Source organism: Gopherus evgoodei, chromosome 17, assembly GCF_007399415.2.
Source record: "Gopherus evgoodei ecotype Sinaloan lineage chromosome 17, rGopEvg1_v1.p, whole genome shotgun sequence".
NCBI classification, from domain to species: domain Eukaryota; kingdom Metazoa; phylum Chordata; order Testudines; family Testudinidae; genus Gopherus; species Gopherus evgoodei.
Genome location: NC_044338.1, coordinates 22,223,301 through 22,243,538, shown reverse-complemented (window position 1 = coordinate 22,243,538; position 20,238 = coordinate 22,223,301). Strand labels below are relative to the sequence as shown.

Below are 20,238 nucleotides of genomic sequence, written 5' to 3'. Positions count from 1 at the left end.
TGACTTCTTCCTCCCACCAATTCCCTGGTGAGCTGCAGACTCAATTCCCTGGAGTTCCCACTAAAGAAAAACTCCAACAGGTCTTAAAAAGAAAGCTTTATATAAAAAGAAAGAAAAGGACATAAAAATGGTCTCTCTGTATTAAGGTGACAAATACAGGGTCATTTGCTTAAAAGAAAAAAAATGAATAAACAGACTTATCCAAAAAGAATACAATTTAACCATTCCAGCAACTACACACATTTAAATACAAAAGAAAACAATATAAACCTATTATTGTCTTACTATTCTTGTACTTACAACTTGGAAACAGAAGATTAGAAAGCTGGAGATAGAAAAATCACTCTCATAGCCGAGAGGGCACAGACACAAGACAAAAAACAAAGAACTCACACCCAAAACTTCCCTCCGCCCAGATCTGAAAAAGTCTTGTTTCCTGATTGGTCCTCTGGTCAGGTGTTTCAGGTTACTCCTTTCCAGGTGAAAGAGACATTAACCCTTAGCTATCTGTTTATGACAGAAGGAATAACAGATGGAGAAGTCTGAACAGAGGTAGAAAGGTCAATTAGTTAAAATAATATTCAGAAGTGATGGACTAATTTGAATAAATGTTAAGATTCATGTGTTATTTACCTGTACAATTCAACTGGACTTTTACACATGAGCATAAATCACACTTCATTTTTGCACCAACTACTCTTCCCAGGATAAAGCTGTACTTCCGTCAGTGACACATTCATACTAACCCCAGTGCTGAGCAATAGAGGCAACATGATGATCACTTAGCGAACCACTCTAGTTGATCTCCCCTGTTTTATGCTGAAGTCAGTAATGGCATTGATCAAGATTGGCTAATGTGACTGGAGAAAACCACAGGACTGAAAATTGACATTTAAAAAGTGAAAAATAGTGGAAATATCAGAATAATCTCAAACATGTTCCCATTTTTCCTATAGCAAAGACATTTGTTCTGAGGAGTAAGACCTAAAATGTGACTGCTGCATATTCGTGTTTGAAAGTGTGATAAAGGTTTTAAGTGGAAATGTAAAGGTACAGACACACAAATCTTACAGGATGATGTTTTTTATTTTGGATGGTAGTTAAGATCCAGATGGACAGCGGCCTGCAGAAAAAAGAAAGGGGGTAGGCACAAACATGAAGTTAGGAGACAGCAGCAGTGAACTGTAGGTAACATTAATATGTTAGTAACCACACGGTTCTATGCTTCCTGCGTGACAGCGAATCAGACCACACCATTAAAGCAAAACACATCACACATTTACAGAGGAGTCAGCTGCGTAGGCACTAATGTTAATACTTACGTTTTGCATGAAGGGAAAAAACACTTCAGTAAGTTTTGTATTTTGGTTATAACTGATTTACTCTCCACTTCATGGAAAATCCTCGCTATAGCTTGAGTACCAGAGTGGTTTCTCTCTTGGCTTTGGTGAGCAGGGCTGAGCATTTCCATCTGGCACAAACAATCCCCCCATCCCAAACTTTGTACAGAGGTTGGAGAATGTTAGCCCAGCTCCAGCAATAGCTGTCAGGTCACCCATTGGAGAGGCAGCAGAGTGAACCCAAAACAAGACTGCTTCTACAAGCCACAGATGTGAGGGCTGGCGTGTAGGGAAATGACAACGTGGATTTAAGACCTTCCTACCCTCGAAATCCAGTGACAAATTTTCTCTTGTACCAAGAGACACCTGGGACTGCTAAAGGGAGCAAACTGCATCTCCATGAGTCTCATGATTCACGTGTACTGCTCTAGCCTGGACCCACCAGCCAGGTGTGGTTTGTAAGGTCTTTGGGGCAGGGATTGTCACATACCATATGTTTGTTCAGTGAAGAGCCCAATGGGGCCCCAACCTGACTGGACTGGTACAGCAATATAAATGGTACACAGGACATTACAACAGCTGGGTATTGCACGGGCCTGCTCCACCCTGGGCATCACCCATATGGCAGGATAGACTGGCGGGTATTTGGTGTCTGGGTTGGCTACGCTATGCCGAGGGTACCCTCAGGGCCAGATTCAGCTCCTCTGTGTCACCTGGGTGGTGCAAAGGGGCTTGAACTGGGGCGGAAAAATCAGGTCCTAGGAATTTAGAACAGGAAGAGAGACATCCTCTATCTGACTGGAACAAAGTTTAACTTTGATTGCCCCACCAAGATGTTGTGAAGGGCTTGGTGATCCACAGATAAAAGGCACTGACCAGAGACCATATAAACGATTATTGCCAGGAACAGGCCCTGCATTGGGTGTCCCTGTGACATTAGCATATTGCCATGTAAGAGTCACCGCCTTACAAGGGATGCAACAAATGTAATTAGTTACGGATGCCAAAGTCTAATGAACTGCTAAGCATATTTTAGCTAGAATACAGCGTGAGTCACTTAACCAGCTTCCGTCTGGCAGACAGGCTATGTTAGACAAATGGGTTTGCTAATGGGACATCGCTGTGGACAGATTTGTTTGCTAATGGCTAAATGTAACTAGCAGAGTAGAGTCAAAGGATACCCACCTGTGGGCAGGGCGCAGGCCCGATGGGACCCGGTCTCAGATGCTAGTGTTCATGTACTGGCTTCCAATAATACCAGCGCATGCCACACAGAGCGCCCCCAGGACTTTGAAGAGGGTGGCTCGTGAAACCCAAACAGCGTCTTCTGGCAAAGAAAATGTTATAAAAAATAGTAAAAAAAAATTCTATACCTCTATTTTTTCAGTGTATAAGAACAGGCCCCACCTCAAGTCCACTGTATCTTTACAGTCAATTCCCATTCTCAACTATAATCAGCAAACAGAACCACACACACTGCCCCTCAAACTAACAGCCTGCCCAAAGTCACAGTCCCTCTCAGCTCGCCCCTTCTCCTCACTGCCTGGGGAAAGACACGGGCTTGGCAACATGCGGGGAAGGTTAACAAAGCCGGGATCCGAAGCAGCAAAGGAGAAGCAAGCTCCAGAGTCAAGGGGCCCTCGCTGAGCATGCCCTGCCAGCCACCTCCCCACATCGAAAGTCAGGGAACTCCTGCTGCAGCTTGGCTGTTGATTGCAGTGCCACCATGATCACACGAGGAAAGTCTCAGGTAACTGGGTCCAAAACCACTCAGAGTTTTAGAGTTGAAAACCAGCTCCTCAATCTGCATGTGTAAAGCATCGAGCAGCCTGTTGAGAACCCAGAGCGCAGTGTTCTATCCCCTGGGTAGGAAGCTCCACTCCAAACAATCTAGCAGCAGTGTTAAGCACTAGTTTCCATTTCCACATTTCCTTAGGAGGCAGCTCCAGAAAGAGCATGTTACAGCAGCCTAGTGCAGGGGACATGAAGGTGCAGATGCAAGTAGCAAGTTCTCTTCATCCAAATGGTCACCCTCACTTTGCCAGGCATAGCTGGAAGGAACACTCTTAGCACAGCAGCTCCCTGGGAATCCATTAGCAGCCAAAGGTCTGACATGGCCTCTAAGTTATGACACCACTTCACAAATGACAGACACGCTCCCTCTATCAGCAGGGCTGGCAGAAGCCTCTTCACATCCTCCTATTGCTTCCCCCAACCCTTCAGTACAACCTCCGTCCTACACAAAGGGAACCTCAGCCGACCACAGTACTTCTCTGGCCCAATGGAGCTCTCTACAATAAGGTAAAGCTCGCCTGAGTGGGAGATGGAGCTTTCTCAGGGGCTGGTCCAAGGTGGTGGAATTAACTTCTCCAGGAACTAAGGACCGTCCCAGCCCTCCCCACCTTCCGTTCACAGTACAAGGAGAATGTCTTTGGCTTTGCCTTCTCTAACATCAACGTCTAGCCACATGGGTAGATATTTAGTAAGATAAAAACTCCAAACTAAAGCCCACCACCGCACACCCTTCTCCCTGTCAGGGGGTGAGAGAATGGACAAGTGACAGATGCATGTCATGTGCTTTAATGTACAACTGGAAGGTGCTCAGATACTACTGTGATAAGTGACTAGCCCTCATCCCAAACCCCAGCCTCCTGCACACACGGGGCCTTTTGTTCTATGGCTCCACTAGGATTCGAAGTTACATCCAGTTTATCAACTGGTCAGTGCATCTTGCTATGAACACTTACAGTGTCAAACACAAGACAGCAGAAATGCTTCCCACTCTACGAGGCTTGGCGTTATAAGTTATCTGTACTGTGACAAAACCTAGGGGCTAGAATTAAAGACCCAGGTCCCACTGGGCTGGGAGCTGCCAAACCCAGAACAGAACGACAGGCCTGCCCCAAGGAGTGAACCCTTTATAAACCCATGTGAACGCAAAGAGGACACTGTAGAACGCCAGGCAGTTTGCTCGTGTCAGCCAACCACAAAACGTTCAAGCCAGCAACGTTTATGTAGCTCAGGGCTCATGGGGCAGCTCCTCCTCCTTGCTGCAGTCAGGCAGGTTATGAAGAGAGCAGCCTTCATTGGTACTATCAGCTCCACCCCTTCCTGCCTCCTGCCAGTTTCCTTCCTGCCTCTGCAGCAGGAGGTGGCTGCCTGTACTGCACCGAAGGCTCTCCTATTCACAGGTAGGGTTGCCAACTTTCTAACTGCAGAAAACCAAACACCCTAGCCCTGCCCCCTCCTCAAGGCCCTAAACCTGTCCCACTCCCCTTCTCCAAGGCCTCGCCCTGCTGACTCCATCTCCCCTCCCTCCATCACTCGCGGCTCCTGGCCAATGCTCAGGGCAGGGGCAGTGTGCAAAGCCCCTATGGTTCCCTCTCCACCTAGGAGCTGGACATGCCGGCCGCTTCCCGGAGCCTCACAGAGCTGGGCAGGGAGCCTACTAGCCCTCCTGCACTGCCAACCGGACATTTAATGACCAGGTGTTCCTGTTGAAAACTGGACATGTGGCAACCCTATTCACAGGTCCCTTCCTTGTGATTGGTTTGTGCAGCACTTTCATACCTCTGAATCCACATTAGGATCGAGGGCAATGGCCAACAGCGTGGGCCATGGGCGCACTGCTTGTTGTGGACCCATAAAGGCCTCTGTTATGGGTACAAGATCACTGTCCTGCATCCCCAGTGCAGTGGCATCTGCCCCTTTCGGGCCTCATGGTGATTTGGGGGAGCAGTCACAGCCCTTTAAGACCCCGCAGGAAACACAGCAGTCATGGCCTGACACAAGCTGGCAGAACAGGATCAGAGGTAACATTTTCAGCAACACCTGAGTAACTTAGGAATTGTAGTCACAATTTCAGAAGTCACTTAGGAGTCTAAGTCCTATTGACTATCAATGAGCACTAGGCTTCAAAGTGCCTAAGTCACTGTTGAAAATGGGATTTTCCCAGATCAAGAATCATGTTCTTCCTCAAAAACTTTTCAGGTCTAGCCCTTGACCTTCCTCCTCCATCTGCCAATCTCCCTGAAAGCACAAGCAGTTCAGAAACAGATTCTAAGAACATAAGAACGGCCATATTGAGTCAGACCAATCCTAGCCTAGTATCCTGTCTCTGACAATTGCCAGTACCTGAGCTTCATGGATAGTGTACAACAGAACAGGGAAATACTGGAAAGACTCACACCTGTCTTCCCCTCCCTGCTTCTGACAGTCAGAGGTTTAAGGTTGCCCAAGCGTGGGGTTGCATCCCTGACCATCTTGGAAAATCGCCACTGAGGGGCCTATCCTCCAAGAACTTATCTAGTTCTTTTTGGAACCCAGTTATACTTCTAGCCATGAGTTCCACAAGTAAATTGTTCATTGTGTGAAAAAGTATTGACTCTTATCTATATTAAACCTGCTGCCTATTAATTTCATTGGGTGACGCCTGGTTTTTGTATTGTGGGAATGGGTAAATTACATTTTTTCCAACCCATTCATCCTGGGGAGGAACCAGTGATCATGGTACATGTAGGTACCAATGACACAGGGAAAGGTGGAAGAGAGGTCCTGCAGGCCAAATTTAGGCTTCTAGGTAAGAGATTAAAGTTCAGGACCTACATGGGAGCATTCTGTGAATTGCTTCCAGTTCCATGTTCAGGGCTAGTTAGACAGGCAGAACTGCAGGTCTCAATGGTGGATGAGAGGATGGTGTTGGGAGGAGGAATTTAGGTTTATTTGGAACTGGGAAACCTTTAGGAAAGAGGGAGCCGATACAGGAAGGATGGACTTGACCCAACTCAAAATGGAAGCAGATTGCTGGCATGTAAAATTTAAAATGTCATAGAGGAGTTTTAAATTAAGGGCTGGGGGAAAGCCTACAGTTGTGAAGAAGCATACGGTTCAGATAGAGACATTCTATGGGGAGGATTTATATCCTATATCAGGGGGAGGCAACCTATGGCATGGGTGCCAAAGGCGGCACACAAGCTGATTTTCAGCGGCTTTCACACTGCCCAGGTCCTGGCCACCGGTCCGGGGGACTCTGCATTTTAATTTAATTTTAAATGAAGCTTCTTAAACCTTTTTAGAAACCTTATTTACTTTACATACAACAATAGTTTAGTTATATATTATAGACGTATAGAAAGAACCAGTCTAAAAACGTTACAACGTATCACTGGCACGCGAAACCTTAAACCAGAGTGAATAAATGAAGACTCGGCACAGAACTACTGAAAGGTTGCCGACCCCTGTCCTATATCATAGTGAAGAGAGGATAGAAGTTGATAAAATACAGGCAGGAACTGAAGAGAAACAGTCCAATGAAAAAGATTCCCATTCAATTATCTCACATGAAAGCAGACAACAAAATGTTGACAAATTTGATAAGTGCCTGTACACAAACGGTAGAAGTCTAAATATGAACAGGGGTGAATTTGAGTGAACTGAGTGCCTAGTATTAAATAAGGATATTGATATAATAGGCATCACATAAACTTGATGGAAAAATGATGATCCATGGGACACCAATACCAGAATACATAATATATAGGAATATATATACTACGCTGGTGAGGGGTGGCGCTATATGTGAAAGAAAGCAGAATGTGGTAATGGCAACCACAATGTGATGTAATGACACCACAATGTAACCACAATGTAATGGTAATGACAACCATAATGTAATCAAATTTAACATTTGGCAGTTCCAGAGAACATTAGGCAGTTCCAGAGAAGCTAAACGAATTCTTTGAATTGGTCTTCACTGCAGAGGATGTGAGGGAGATTCCCACATCTAAGCCATTCTTTTTAGCTACAAATCTGAAGAATTATCCTAGATTGTAGAGTCAATAGAGGATGTTTTAGGACAAACTGATAAACTATAATAAGTCACTGGAACCAGATGGGATTCAACCAACAGTTCTGAAGGAACTCAAATATATAATTGCAGAATTATTAACTGTGGTATGTAACCTCTTGATTAAATCAGCCTCTGTTTGAGATGACTGGAGGATAGCTAAGGTAACAGTGATTTTTTTTAAAATGGCTCCAGAGGAGATCCTGGTGATTACAGGCTGGTAAGACTAACTTCAGTACCAGGCAAACTGATTGAAACTATGGTAAAGAACAGAATTAAATGAACTTTCGTAAAGGGCAATAATACCTCACCAATCTATTAGAATTCTTTGAGGGTATAAACAAGCACGTTGCCAAAGGTGGGATCCAGTGGACATAATGTACTTGGATTTTCAGAAAGCCTTTGACAAGGTCCCACATTAAACAAAATAGGCTGCCGTGGCATAAGAGGGAAGATCCTCTTATGGATCAGTAACTGGTTCAAAAACAGGAAGCAAAGGGTAGGAATTCACAATAGAAAGAGGTAAATAGCAGGGTCCCACAAGGATCTGTACTAGGACCTGTGCTGTTCAACATATTCATAAATTATCAGGAAAAGGAGTAAACGGTGAGGCGGAGAAGTTTGCAGATGATGCAGAACTACTCAAGATAGTTAAATCCAAAGCAGAGAGTGAAGTGCTACAAAGGGATCTCACAAAACTGGGTGATTGGACAACAAAATGGCAGATGAAATTCAATGTTGATAAGTGCAAAGTAATGCACATTGGAAAACATAATCCCAACTATACATACAAAATGATGGGGTCTAAATTAGGTGTTACTATTTAAGAAAGAGATCTTGGAGTGGTCATGGATAGTCCTCTGACAACATTTGTTCAATATGCAGCGACAGTCAAAAAAAAAAGAATGTTGGGGACCATAAGGAAAGGGATAGAGACAAAGACAGAAAATACCATAATGCCAGTATGGAAATCCACATGCTAAGCCCACTCCTTGAATAACATGTGCAGGTCTGGACATCCCATCTCCAAATATAGTAGAACTGGAAAAGGCACAGATGGGCAACAAAAATCATTGGGGTATGGAACAACTTCCACATGAGGAGAAATTAAAAGACTTGGAAAAGAGATGACTAAGGGGCCAGAGGTCTATAAAATCATGACTAGTGTGGGGAAAGTGACTCAGGAAGTGTTATTTACCCCTTCACATAGCACAAGAACTGGGGCTCACCCAATGCAATTACTAGGCAACAGGTTTAAAATGAACATAAGTAAGTACTTCACACAACACACAGTCAAGCTGTGGAACTCATTGCCAGGGGATATTGTGAAAGCCAAAACTATAACTGCGTTCAAAAAAGAATTAGACAGAGGATAGGTCCATCAATGGCTTTTAGCAAAGATGGTCGCAGATACAACTCTATGCTCCAGATGTCCCTAAACCTCCAAATGCCAGAAGCTCGGACTAGACAACAGGGGATGGGATCACTGACAATTGTTCTGTTCTGTTTATTCCTTCTGAAGCATCTGGCACTGGTGGCTGTCAGAATACAGTATACTGAGCTAGATGGACCATTGATCTGACTCAGCTCTGCCATTCTTATGTTCTTGTTTCACAGAGCCTCTATCACAGGGGTGGGCAAACTTTTTGGCCCAAGGGCCACATTTGGGTATGGAAATTCTATGGCGGGCCATGAATGCTCAAAAAATTGGGGGTTGGGGTGCAGGGAGGGGTGAGGGCTCTGGGTTGGGCTGGGGATGAGGAGTTGAGGTTCCAGGAGGGTGCTCTGGACTGAGACAGAGGGTTTCAGAGGGCAGGAGGGGGATCAGGGCTGAGGCAGAGGGTTGGGGCATAGGAGGAGGTCATGGGTGCAGGTTTCGGGAGGCTCTTACCTCAAGCAGCTCCTGGAAGCAGTGGCATATCCCCCCTCTGGCTCCTACATGGAGGCGCAGCCAGGCAATTCTGTGCGCTGCCCCGTCTGCAGGCACCACCCCTGAAGCTCCCATTGGCCATGGATCCCAGCCAATGGGAGCTGCAGGGTGGCGCTTGGGGCAGGGGCAGTGTGTGGAGCAGAGCCCCCTGGCTGCCTCTATGCGTAGGAGCCGGAAGAGGGACATGCAGCTGCTTACGGGGACCATTGCAGAGCCATGGCAAGCCCCCGACCCTGTTCCCTGGCTGGAGCACCAGAGCAGGGCAAGCCCTGGACCCCATTCCCTGCCAGGAGCTTGATGGCCGAATTAAAATGCCTCAAGGGCCAGATGTGGCCCCTGGGCTGTAGTTTGCCCACCCCTGCTTTATCATATCCCCACATAAACCTCTCTTTTCTAAACCAAACAGCCCTAATTTTTTATAATCTCTCCTCATATGGAAGCCATTCCATACCCTTGACCATCTTTGCTGCTCTTCTCTGAACTGCCTCTAGTTCCACCACATCCATTTGGAGATGGGGCGAACAGAACTGGACACGGTATTCAAGATATTTCCTTCCTCAGGTCCTTCAGTCCAACAGACATGCCCCAGTCTCCCATGGTTTTCAGTTCTGAACCAGTCTCTCCCATTTCTGAGCATGGCACTAGGAGGATGACAAGTTCCCTTTCTCAGCCAAAACAGGCAGCCACAACACAGGGCAAATGGGTTATTCAACTGTGAGCAGGATCCTACACAGTCTCTCTCTCCCCTCCTCTTTCTCCAAAATAATACTAATACTTTCTTCCCTTTCTCCTAGCGTAGAGGTGCAAATTTCTCTGCAGCAATACAAGTTATAGGCCATGTGCCAGGAAAGCAGGTGTAGGTGGAAATACCTTCAAGAGGATTCTCAGCAGGGGCGGCTCCAGGCACCAGCACCCCAAGCGCGTGCTTGAGGGGGCAAGCTGCGGGGGGGCGCTCTGCCGGTCGCCTCAAGAGCGGCAGGCAGGCTGCCTTCGGCCGCATGCCTCTGGAGGGTCCGCTGGTCCCGCGGCTTCAACGTACCTCCCGCAGGCTGCTGCTGAATTTGCAGGACTGGGGACCTCCCACAGGCAAGCCACCAAAGGCAGCCTGCCTGCTGTGCTTGGGGCAGCAAAATGCCTAGAGCCACCCCTGATTCTCAGGGGCCAGGTAGCCAAGGGGATGCAATCAGTCCTAGAACTAAAATGCGAAATTCTTCAGCTAATTCAAAAATGTGCTGATGCAGAGCTCAGAATTTGGTATCATGCCTATCAGCGTGCAGTCTGGGTGACCGTTCTGTCTGGACACATTTAAAGAAGTCCTAGTCGCATATCCTAGGATTCACCCTACATCTCAGCTCTTTCCCACCGGCTCTGGTCATGGCACTCCAGCCTTTCAGAAGATGGCTGTTTCCCTGCAAATGTGAGGCTTGTATGATATTTCCTATCTGGCTGACTGGCTCATATGGGCCAGTTTTTCCAGAAGGGGAACTCCACGGTGAGTGGAAGATGCAGGCAGCCTTTGCACATTAATGTGCACAAATTTTAATTATTAAGAGGATTGTCTGGTTTATGCCAGTCACAGTCCCACTCTCTAAGAATGAGGTACTGGTAAACCCCAATAACAGAAAGGTCTTGTGGGATAATGGAGGTAAAAAAATCAACAAAATCACAGAAATGTAAAAAGAAATTGCGACTTCATCATAATTTTCAGGCACAGAGCTACATACAAACTTGAATAGTTCACATATTTGGAGTCTGGAAAATCAGAATTTGGCTTGAATCTTGAAATCAAGTTCATGGGAATAATCCAGTGACCTTCCTCCAACCTTACAACGGCTGGCTGAGTAACCTCTAACATCATAATCTCACCACTGTCTGGAAATCAAACCAACCACTGCCGGAAGCATCGTGGACAAAGCGGGACAATAAAAGTGACAGTTTTCAGTTAGTTGTTGTTTATGGCAGTGGAGGAGGCATAGGTGTTTTGCCCTATTTATTTCACATCTTCATTAATGACCTAGGGAAAGGGGTAAACTCTCCATTAAACAAACATGCAGAGCATATTCAGCGGGGAGCTGGTGAAGCTGGGACCACCTCCCAACGGTGATATTCCTACACAAAGGACACAGCCTGAGTAAACAGGCTCTTGCTGAGCCACATTCTCATAGGTCTGCGAGAGACAATGGAGGGTGAGGGAATAGCTCTTCATCGACTAACTTCTGCTGCAGAGTGAGACAAGCTTTGAAGCTTATGCTAAGCCCTTCTTGGGGTCTGAGGAACAGAATCCTTATACATCTCCTGAATGGTCCCTACCTCAGGGTATGGGGCAGGAGTATAGGCCAGGGACCTGCTTCCCCTTATCGGCCGATACATGCAGTCCAGGGACCCACTGGCCACATCCTTATCCTCTTCCCATCGCACTCCCTCAGGATTTTCATCACAAGGAAGCTTCACTCGGTTCACACTCTATTTGTAGCAATCAAACTAGGTACAATGCTGAGCATCGCAGTGGGCAGCACAGACATGGCCCGGTTGTGTCCAGCAGCTTGTCAGTTGGTGGGGAGTGAACCTAGCTCTTAGTGGAGTGCAGCCACGGCACGATGAGAGGATACTGAACAGCCGGTTCTAGTCACACTGATCACAGCATCACATCAGCTAACTCGGCGCTTAAGACTCAAGCTGAAATACAATTCAATTTCCCAGTGAAAACCGGCCCCCGTTGTAGGAATCCCAGAGATTCAGCCTGGCTGAGCTCTTGGCAGCTACACGGTGGGGAAAGAAACGAACAGCAGATCCTCCAAGACAGCCCTGCTGACAGACTATGGGGTGCTGCAGAGAGCAGTGATGGGGTAGAAAGTCCAGTGGGATTTTCAGTTCCATGTCCAGGTTCCACTGGCACAACTCTCGAGCACGTCCCTCAGCCCGGGATCACAGTCACTCTTTGTCGCTAAGGAGGAGAGGCCTTGGGGAAATCAGTGCTTTCTCTGAAGATGAATTTGGCTGCAGTGACAATACTCTGCTCTTCCCAGCATCTTCCATCTAAGGGCATGTCCACACTTCAGCTGCTACAGGGACCCAGCTACCACACTGCAGTTGGGCCACCGCGGCACCATAGTGTAGATGCTTCCTATGTCCCCTGAAAGGTTTGTTCCACGGATGTAGATCAGGAGTCAGCAACATTTCAGCAGCGGTGTGCCAGTCTTCATTTATTCACTCTAATTTAAGGTCTCGCATACCAATAATACATGTTAATGTTTTTAGAAGGTTTCTTTCTAAAAGTCTATAATATATAACTAAACTATTGTTGTATGTAAAGTAAATAAGGTTTTTAAAAGTTTAAGAAGCTTCATTAAAAATTAAATTAAAATGTAGAGCCCCCCACACTGGTGGCCAGGACCCGGGCAGCGTGAGTGCCACTGAAAATCAGTTTGCGTGCTGAAGCCATAGGTCACCTACCCTGATGTAGATAATCCATCTCACTGAGGCTGTAGGTAGGTCGATGGGAGAACTCTTCCGCCCACCTAGCCCTGGCTACGCTGGGCGTTGGGTTGACCTGAGGACGGGGCTCAGGGCCTCTCATTTTTCACAGCCATGAGCAACACCCGGCTCTGCTGGTCTAGTTTTGATGTGCAGAGCAGGCCTGAGAGCGGGTCCCGAAGGGGCCTAAGATCCGGGTTCGGGGACATTACCAGGGAGAGCCCCCCAGCCCCATGGGCCAGCCCCACTTCTGCGCTACATGCCAGGCCAGGCACAGCCCCATGGGCCAGCCCCACCTCTGCGCTACATGCCAGGCCGGGCACAGCCCCATGGGCCAGCCCCACCTCTGCGCTACATGCCAGGCCGGGCACAGCCCCATGGGCCAGCCCCACCTCTGCGCTACATGCCAGGCCGGGCACAGCCCCATGGGCCAGCCCCACCTCTGCGCTACATGCCAGGCCGGGCACAGCCCCACCTCTGCGCTACATGCCAGGCCGGGCACAGCCCCATGGGCCAGCCCCACCTCTGCGCTACATGCCAGGCCGGGCACAGCCCCATGGGCCAGCCCCACCTCTGCGCTACATGCCAGGCCGGGCACAGCCCCATGGGCCAGCCCCACCTCTGCGCGACATGCCAGGCCGGGCACAGCCCCGTGGGCCAGCCCCACCTCTGCGCTACATGCCAGGCCGGGCACAGCCCCATGGGCCAGCCCCACCTCTGCGCTACATGCCAGGCCGGGCACAGCCCCACCTCTGCGCTACATGCCAGGCCGGGCACAGCCACATGGGCACAGCCCCACATCTGCGCTACATGCCAGGCCGGGCACAGCCCCATGGGCCAGCCCCACCTCTGCGCTACATGCCAGGCCGGGCACAGCCCCATGGGCCAGCCCCACCTCTGCGCTACATGCCAGGCCGGGCACAGCCCCACCTCTGCGCTACATGCCAGGCCGGGCACAGCCCCATGGGCCAGCCCCACCTCTGTGCTACATGCCAGGCCGGGCACAGCCTCAGGCAGCCCCACCTCTGCGCTACATGCCAGGCCGGGCACAGCCCCATGGGCCAGCCCCACCTCTGCGCTACATGCCAGGCCGGGCACAGCCCCATGGGCCAGCCCCACCTCTGCGCTACATGCCAGGCCGGGCACAGCCCCCTGGGCCAGCCCCACCTCTGCGCTACATGCCAGGCCGGGCACAGCCCCACCTCTGCGCTACATGCCAGGCCGGGCACAGCCCCATGGGCCAGCCCCACCTCTGCGCTACATGCCAGGCCGGGCACAGCCTCAGGCAGCCCCACCTCTGCGCTACATGCCAGGCCGGGCACAGCCCCATGGGCCAGCCCCACCTCTGCGCTACATGCCAGGCCGGGCACAGCCCCATGGGCCAGCCCCACCTCTGCGCTACATGCCAGGCCGGGCACAGCCCCACCTCTGCGCTACATGCCAGGCCGGGCACAGCCCCATGGGCCAGCCCCACCTCTGTGCTACATGCCAGGCCGGGCACAGCCTCAGGCAGCCCCACCTCTGCGCTACATGCCAGGCCGGGCACAGCCCCATGGGCCAGCCCCACCTCTGCGCTACATGCCAGGCCGGGCACAGCCCCATGGGCCAGCCCCACCTCTGCGCTACATGCCAGGCCAGGCACAGCCCCATGGGCCAGCCCCACCTCTGCGCTACATGCCAGGCCGGGCACAGCCCCACCTCTGCGCTACATGCCAGGCCGGGCACAGCCCCATGGGCCAGCCCCACCTCTGCGCTACATGCCAGGCCGGGCACAGCCTCAGGCAGCCCCACCTCTGCGCTACATGCCAGGCCGGGCACAGCCCCATGGGCCAGCCCCACCTCTGCGCTACATGCCAGGCCGGGCACAGCCCCATGGGCCAGCCCCACCTCTGCGCTACATGCCAGGCCGGGCACAGCCCCACCTCTGCGCTACATGCCAGGCCGGGCACAGCCCCATGGGCCAGCCCCACCTCTGCGCTACATGCCAGGCCGGGCACAGCCTCAGGCAGCCCCACCTCTGCGCTACATGCCAGGCCGGGCACAGCCCCATGGGCCAGCCCCACCTCTGCGCTACATGCCAGGCCGGGCACAGCCTCAGGCAGCCCCCAGGGCCCCCTCCGCACCTGGCTCTTCCCTCAGCGCCTCGCAAGCGGCTTTCTTGACCTCCAGGGCCCCCTCGGGCCGGCCGGGGCGGAACACCGCCGTGTGCACCTCGACCCGCGGCGCGGCGCCCGGCCCCGGCGGCTGGAAGACCTCGAGGAGCAGCTCCTGCAGGCGGCGGCGGGCCTCCGCCTCCTCCTCGGGCTGGGGCTGCACGATCACCGCCACCAGGGCGGCGGGCGCGCCGCGGCTCTGCTCCCGCACGCCCCACAGCACCTCCCGCAGCCGCTCGGCCCGGCCCCGCAGCGACGGGGCGCGGCACAGGAAGAAGATGAGCTGCCCGGCTGGGGGCCCGCTGGGCGGCGCGGGGCTGGGCGGCCGGGCCACGGGCAGCACCTGGTGGGCGAAGGAGCTGAGCGCGGCCTGGGCGCGGTCCGGCTCCCACGTCTCCCCGGCCAGCAGCAGCACCTGCGTCCGCTGCACCACGGCCTGGAACTCCCCGTCCGGGCTCGCCCCGGGCTCGGCGCCGCCCGCCTGCTCCTGCCGCTCCATGGCCGCCCGCCGCTGGGCCGGGCCCGCGGGGCCACGAGCTGCGCCCCCGGCCATGTCACAATCCCACCCGGGAGCGGCGCCCCCCCGCCTGCAGGCTGCCTCCTGCCATCCCTCCCGCGGGCCAGCCCAGGGCAGCCAGCTCCTGCCCCGCGGGGTCGGCTCCCAATAGCTCAGAGCTGCAGGTTCGCCGGGGTTATTGGTGCTTCCTGCCCCCGAGATGCTCTGCCTCCTGCTGGAAAGGTTGTTGCCCCCGTGCCCAGGGTAGAGTCTGCACCGCAGGCTGGACTGGGGTGCCCGAGAACCGGCGGATGCCCCTTCGGAGGTGGGACACGTAGGTGAGTGTGTAGGGATAGCTGAAGCTAAGTTTGTGTCTCCTGGTTGGTGGATGTGTCATGGTCTCTAGATAATTGCAGACACATGCACCTCTCTGTGTTGAAATATATGTCATATTGGAAGAGGAGCAGCCCCCTTGGTTTTAAGATGCCCAAGACATTTCTGGTGGCGTTTGGGCGAGTTACCTATTCAGAGGCCGTGGAGACTCGGAAGAAGGAATGTCTGGTGAAATCCGGCAGAGGACACCTGGCTGGTCCTCCTCATAATTGAGATCCATGTCCATCAAAGTAGTTACCAGATACCAAGCATGCAGTCCTAGAAGCCTACACACCTCCAAGATATTTCCAGTTACTGCTCCAGGTCTCAGCCTGGCTTTCTCCGTGGTTACTGGGACAATGGTGTCCTCTGCCAACATTCTACACTCAGGGCTGCCTGCCTCAGGCCAGGACACAGCACACAACAGGCCTCGCTGATGGACAACCTTCTTCTGGCGACCAACAGCAAACCTACCTCTCAGCCTATTCTGCAAGACCCCACTGCAGGCATTGATACCAAGGGGGCCACACTCCCTACCACCAAAATCCTGACCACAGGGAGTCCCTATGTGACTCAGTGCTCTCTCCCATCCTAGCCAAGATCCACATAAGAGACTTTGGAGATTGTGACATGTATGTGAATGACAGATTGTGACGCCTCTTCTCTGCTGATACAGTTTCCACCAATGCAGCCTATCCCAGTGCTGGGAAGAAAGCAGCTGATGGATAAAACACAGTGGCCAGCTCCATCTGGGAAAGGCAGAGGTGATGCTGATAGACAAGGGGAAACATTTTGAGGAAATTGGCAGTGACTGAGGGCATCGGACCACAGATGGTAAAGGTGGTGCAAAACCTTGGGGTCTTACTAGACTAAGGCCCCCTACTCCTGGATATGCAGATTGCCATAGCAGTGGGGAACACATAATCTTCGCCTGGCCGAGAGGTTTCATCCAATCCTTTCACATGATGATTTAGCTCAGTGGTTCTCAACCAGAGGTCCGGGGGCCCCCTGGAGGGCCACGGGCAGGTTTCAGGGGGTCCACCAAGCAGGGCTGGCATTAGACTTGCTAGGGCCCAGGGCAGAAAGCCAAAGCCCCACTGTGCAGGACTGCAGCCCATGGCCCTGAGCCTCACCACCCAAGGTTGAAGCTGAAGCCTGAACAACATAGCTTTGTGGTGACCCCTGTGGCATGAGCCTTAGGGCAACCCAGCTCCGCCAGCAGCTCCTCCAGGCGGCGGCGGGCCTCCGCCTCCTCCTCGGGCTGGGGCTGCACGATCACCGCCACCAGGGCGGCAGGCGCGCCACGGCTCTGCTCCCGCACGCCCCGCAGCACCTCCCGCAGCCGCTCGGCCCGGCCCCGCAGCGACAGAGCGCGGCACAGGAAGAAGATGAGCTGCCCGGCCGGGGGCGCGCTGGGCGGCGTGGGGCTGGGCGGCCGGGCCACGGGCAGCACCTGGTGGAAGAAGGAGCTGAGCGCGGCTTGGGCGCGGTCCGGCTCCCACGTCTCCCCGGCCAGCAGCAGCACCTGCGTCCGCTGCACCACGGCCTGGAACTCCCCGTCTGGGCTCGCCCCGGGCTCGGCGCCGCCCGCCTGCTCCTGCCGCTCCATGGCCGCCCGCCGCTGCGCTGGGCCCACGAGCTGCGCCCCCAGCCATGTCACAATCCCACCCGGGAGCGACGCAGCCACTTGACCAGGGCTCAGACTCTTCCCCTGGGGTCCCTCCCTTCCCGGGGTCAGGATCACAGTACCATTCGAACAGACAGCCGCCCTCCTACATCGCCTTTCCCCCCCAAATTCCCCTGGGCCTGTGACCTGCCTTTGGAGCCCATGGGGTGGCCTGGGGAGTCCAGTGACTGGCCACTAAGCCAGTCGGTGCTGCCAGGGATCCACGTAGGACAGGTCCCTCCGCGTCCCATCAGCAAGGGGCTATCACTAGAGCAGCCCCTCTACATTCCCTACCCTAGCTGTGATTTAACACCAAGCCGCCTGTCCTACGGGTTCCGGACCTACAGCTTCCCCAGAGAAGGCACATCTGGGCAAGAGGCTGTGACAAGATTATTAAATGTGTTAAAAAAGAAAACTTTTCACCCTGGTGATTTGCTGTCGCAGGTGGAGCCTCAGCGCTGCACAAAAACAAAAACCCAAACAAAAGGGAGATTTTCGTCTCTCCACCTGGTACTACCACAAAGGCACTGCAGCTTTACAGCTTAGCTTGGGCTCAGTTCGATCTCTTTGGATAATGAGCTCCTGTCCCTGGGCATACTTTGTTTCCCAAGCCTGGCCTTGGGAAGCACAGTTGTCCCCGGGGTTGTGAAGACTGAGGTGATCTCTGACCTAATCAAGTCCCAGTTCACTGGGAGCAGGAGCAGGACTTGAGCTCTGCTCTGACAAGAACAGGTAGTCAGTGGAGTCCAACCAAGCGTTCACCTCAACCTTTATTGCTAATGCTATCAGCAGCCTTGTTGTACGGGTAGGTGAGCGACAATGTTATTGGTATTACCATGGAGCCTAAGAGTCCTAGGCAAGGAGCAGGCCCCCACTGTGTTAGGGGCTGTGCAAACACACAACAAAAGAACAGCTAAATCAGGATTCTCAACCTTGTTCTTACCAAGGCCCCCCATAAAAACTCCACAGCCCAGCTGTACCACAACACCTGTTTTTCTGCACATAAAAGCCAGGGCCAGTGGTAATGTCCCTGAGTCTGGATCTTAGGCCCCTTCGGGACCCGCTCTCAGGCCTGCTCTGCACATCAAAACTAGACCAGCAGAGCCGGGTGTTGCTCATGGCTGTGAAAAATGAGAGGCCCTGAGCTCCCTCCACAGGTCAACCCAACGCCCAGCATAGCCAGGGCTAGGTGGGGGGAAGAGTTCTCCCATCGACCTACCTACAGCCTCAGTGAGATGGATTATCTACATCGGGGTAGGTGACCTATGGCTTCAGCACGCAAACTGATTTTCAGTGGCACTCACGCTACCCGGGTCCTGGCCACCAGTGTGGGGGGCTCTACATTTTAATTTAATTTTAAATGAATCTTCTTAAACATTTTAAAAACCTTATTTACTTTACATACAACAACAATTTAGTTATATGTTATAGACTTTTAGAAAGAAACCTTCTAAATACATTAACATGTATTATTGGTATGCGAGACCTTAAATTAGAGTGAATAAATGAAGACTGGCACACTGCTGCTGAAATGTTGCTGACTCCTGATCTACATCCATGGAACAAATCTTTCAGGGGACATAGGAAGCATCTACACTATGGTGCTGTGGTGGCCCAACTGCAGTGTGGTAGCTGGGTCCCTGTAGCAGCTGAAGTGTGGACATGCCCTTAGATGGAAGATGCTGGGAAGGGCAGAGTATTGTCACTGCAGCCAAATTCATCTTCAGAGAAAGCATTGATTTCCCCAAGGCCTCTCCTCCTTAGCGACAAAGAGTGACTGTGATCCCGGGCTGAGGGACGTGCTTGAGAGTTGTGCCAGTGGAACCTGGACACGGAACTGAAAATCTCACTGGACTTTCTACCCCATCACTGCTCTCTGCAGCACCCCATAGTCTCTCAGCAGGGCTGCCTTGCAGGATCTGCTGTTTGTTTCTTTCCCCGCCTTGTAGCTGCCAAGAGCTCAGCCAGGCTGAATCTCTGGGATGCTGCGATTCCTAGAACAAGGGCCGGTTTTCACTGAGAAATCGAATCATATTTCAGCTTGAGTCTTAAGCGCTGAGTTAGCTGATGTGATGCTGTGATCAGTGTGATTAGAACCGGCTGTTCAGTATCCTCTCATCGTGCCGTGGCTGCACTCCACTAAGAGCTAGGTTCACTCCCCACCAACTGACAAGCTGCTGGGCACAACCGGGCCTTGTCTGTGCTGCCCACTGCCATGCTCAGCATTGTACCTAGTTTGATTGCTACAAATAGAGCGTGAACCGAGTGAGGCTTCCTAGTGATGAGAAACCCTGAGGGAGTGCGATGGGAAGAGAATAAGGATGTGGCCAGTGGGTCCCTGGACTGCATGCATCTGCATCCATGAGGGGAAGCAGGTCCTTGGCCTCTACTCCTGCCTCATACCCTGATGTAGTGACTACTCAGGAGATGTGTTCTGGCTGCTGTGAACTTGGGTGTGAGAATTCTGTTCGTCGGACCCGTGAGAATATGGCTGAGCGAGAGCCTGTGGACTCAAGCTGTGTCCTTTGTGTAGGAATATCACCACTGGGACGTGGTCCTGCCTCACCAGTTCCCCATTTATTATGCTCTTCCCCTGTCCCCATCTCATTAATGAAGAAGTTAAACACCCAAGCCTCTGGCAGCACCATAAACCCCAACTCCTAATTGAAAACTGTCGCTTTCATCATCACTCTTTGTTCGTGGTCTTTCAGGCAGTGTTTGGTTTGATTTCAAGATAGCGATGGGGAGTCTGAGATTGTGACAATAGAGGTCACTCAGCTAGTAAGGCTGGAGCGAGGTCATAGGAATACTGTCAAGAGCCTGATTGCTAGACTAGGGGCAAGCCTTGATTTTCCAGACTTCAAACATATATATTATTCACAATTATTTTGTAGTCCTGTGCCCGACATTCACAGTGAAACTGAAATGTCTCTTTGCAACCCCTCTCATTTTATTGAGTTTT

General features: G+C 52.0%; 1 long non-coding RNA gene across 1 annotated transcript; it reads right to left on the bottom strand.

Moving 5' to 3' along the window:
- Positions 1-466: 466 nt before the first annotated feature.
- LOC115636531 lies at positions 467-14,800 on the bottom strand. The gene is made up of 3 exons (XR_003996980.1): positions 14,713-14,800; positions 2,526-2,667; positions 467-1,123 (listed from the first exon to the last, which is right to left on the bottom strand). It is a non-coding gene; the product is annotated as an uncharacterized LOC115636531 (long non-coding RNA).
- Positions 14,801-20,238: the final 5,438 nt, after the last annotated feature.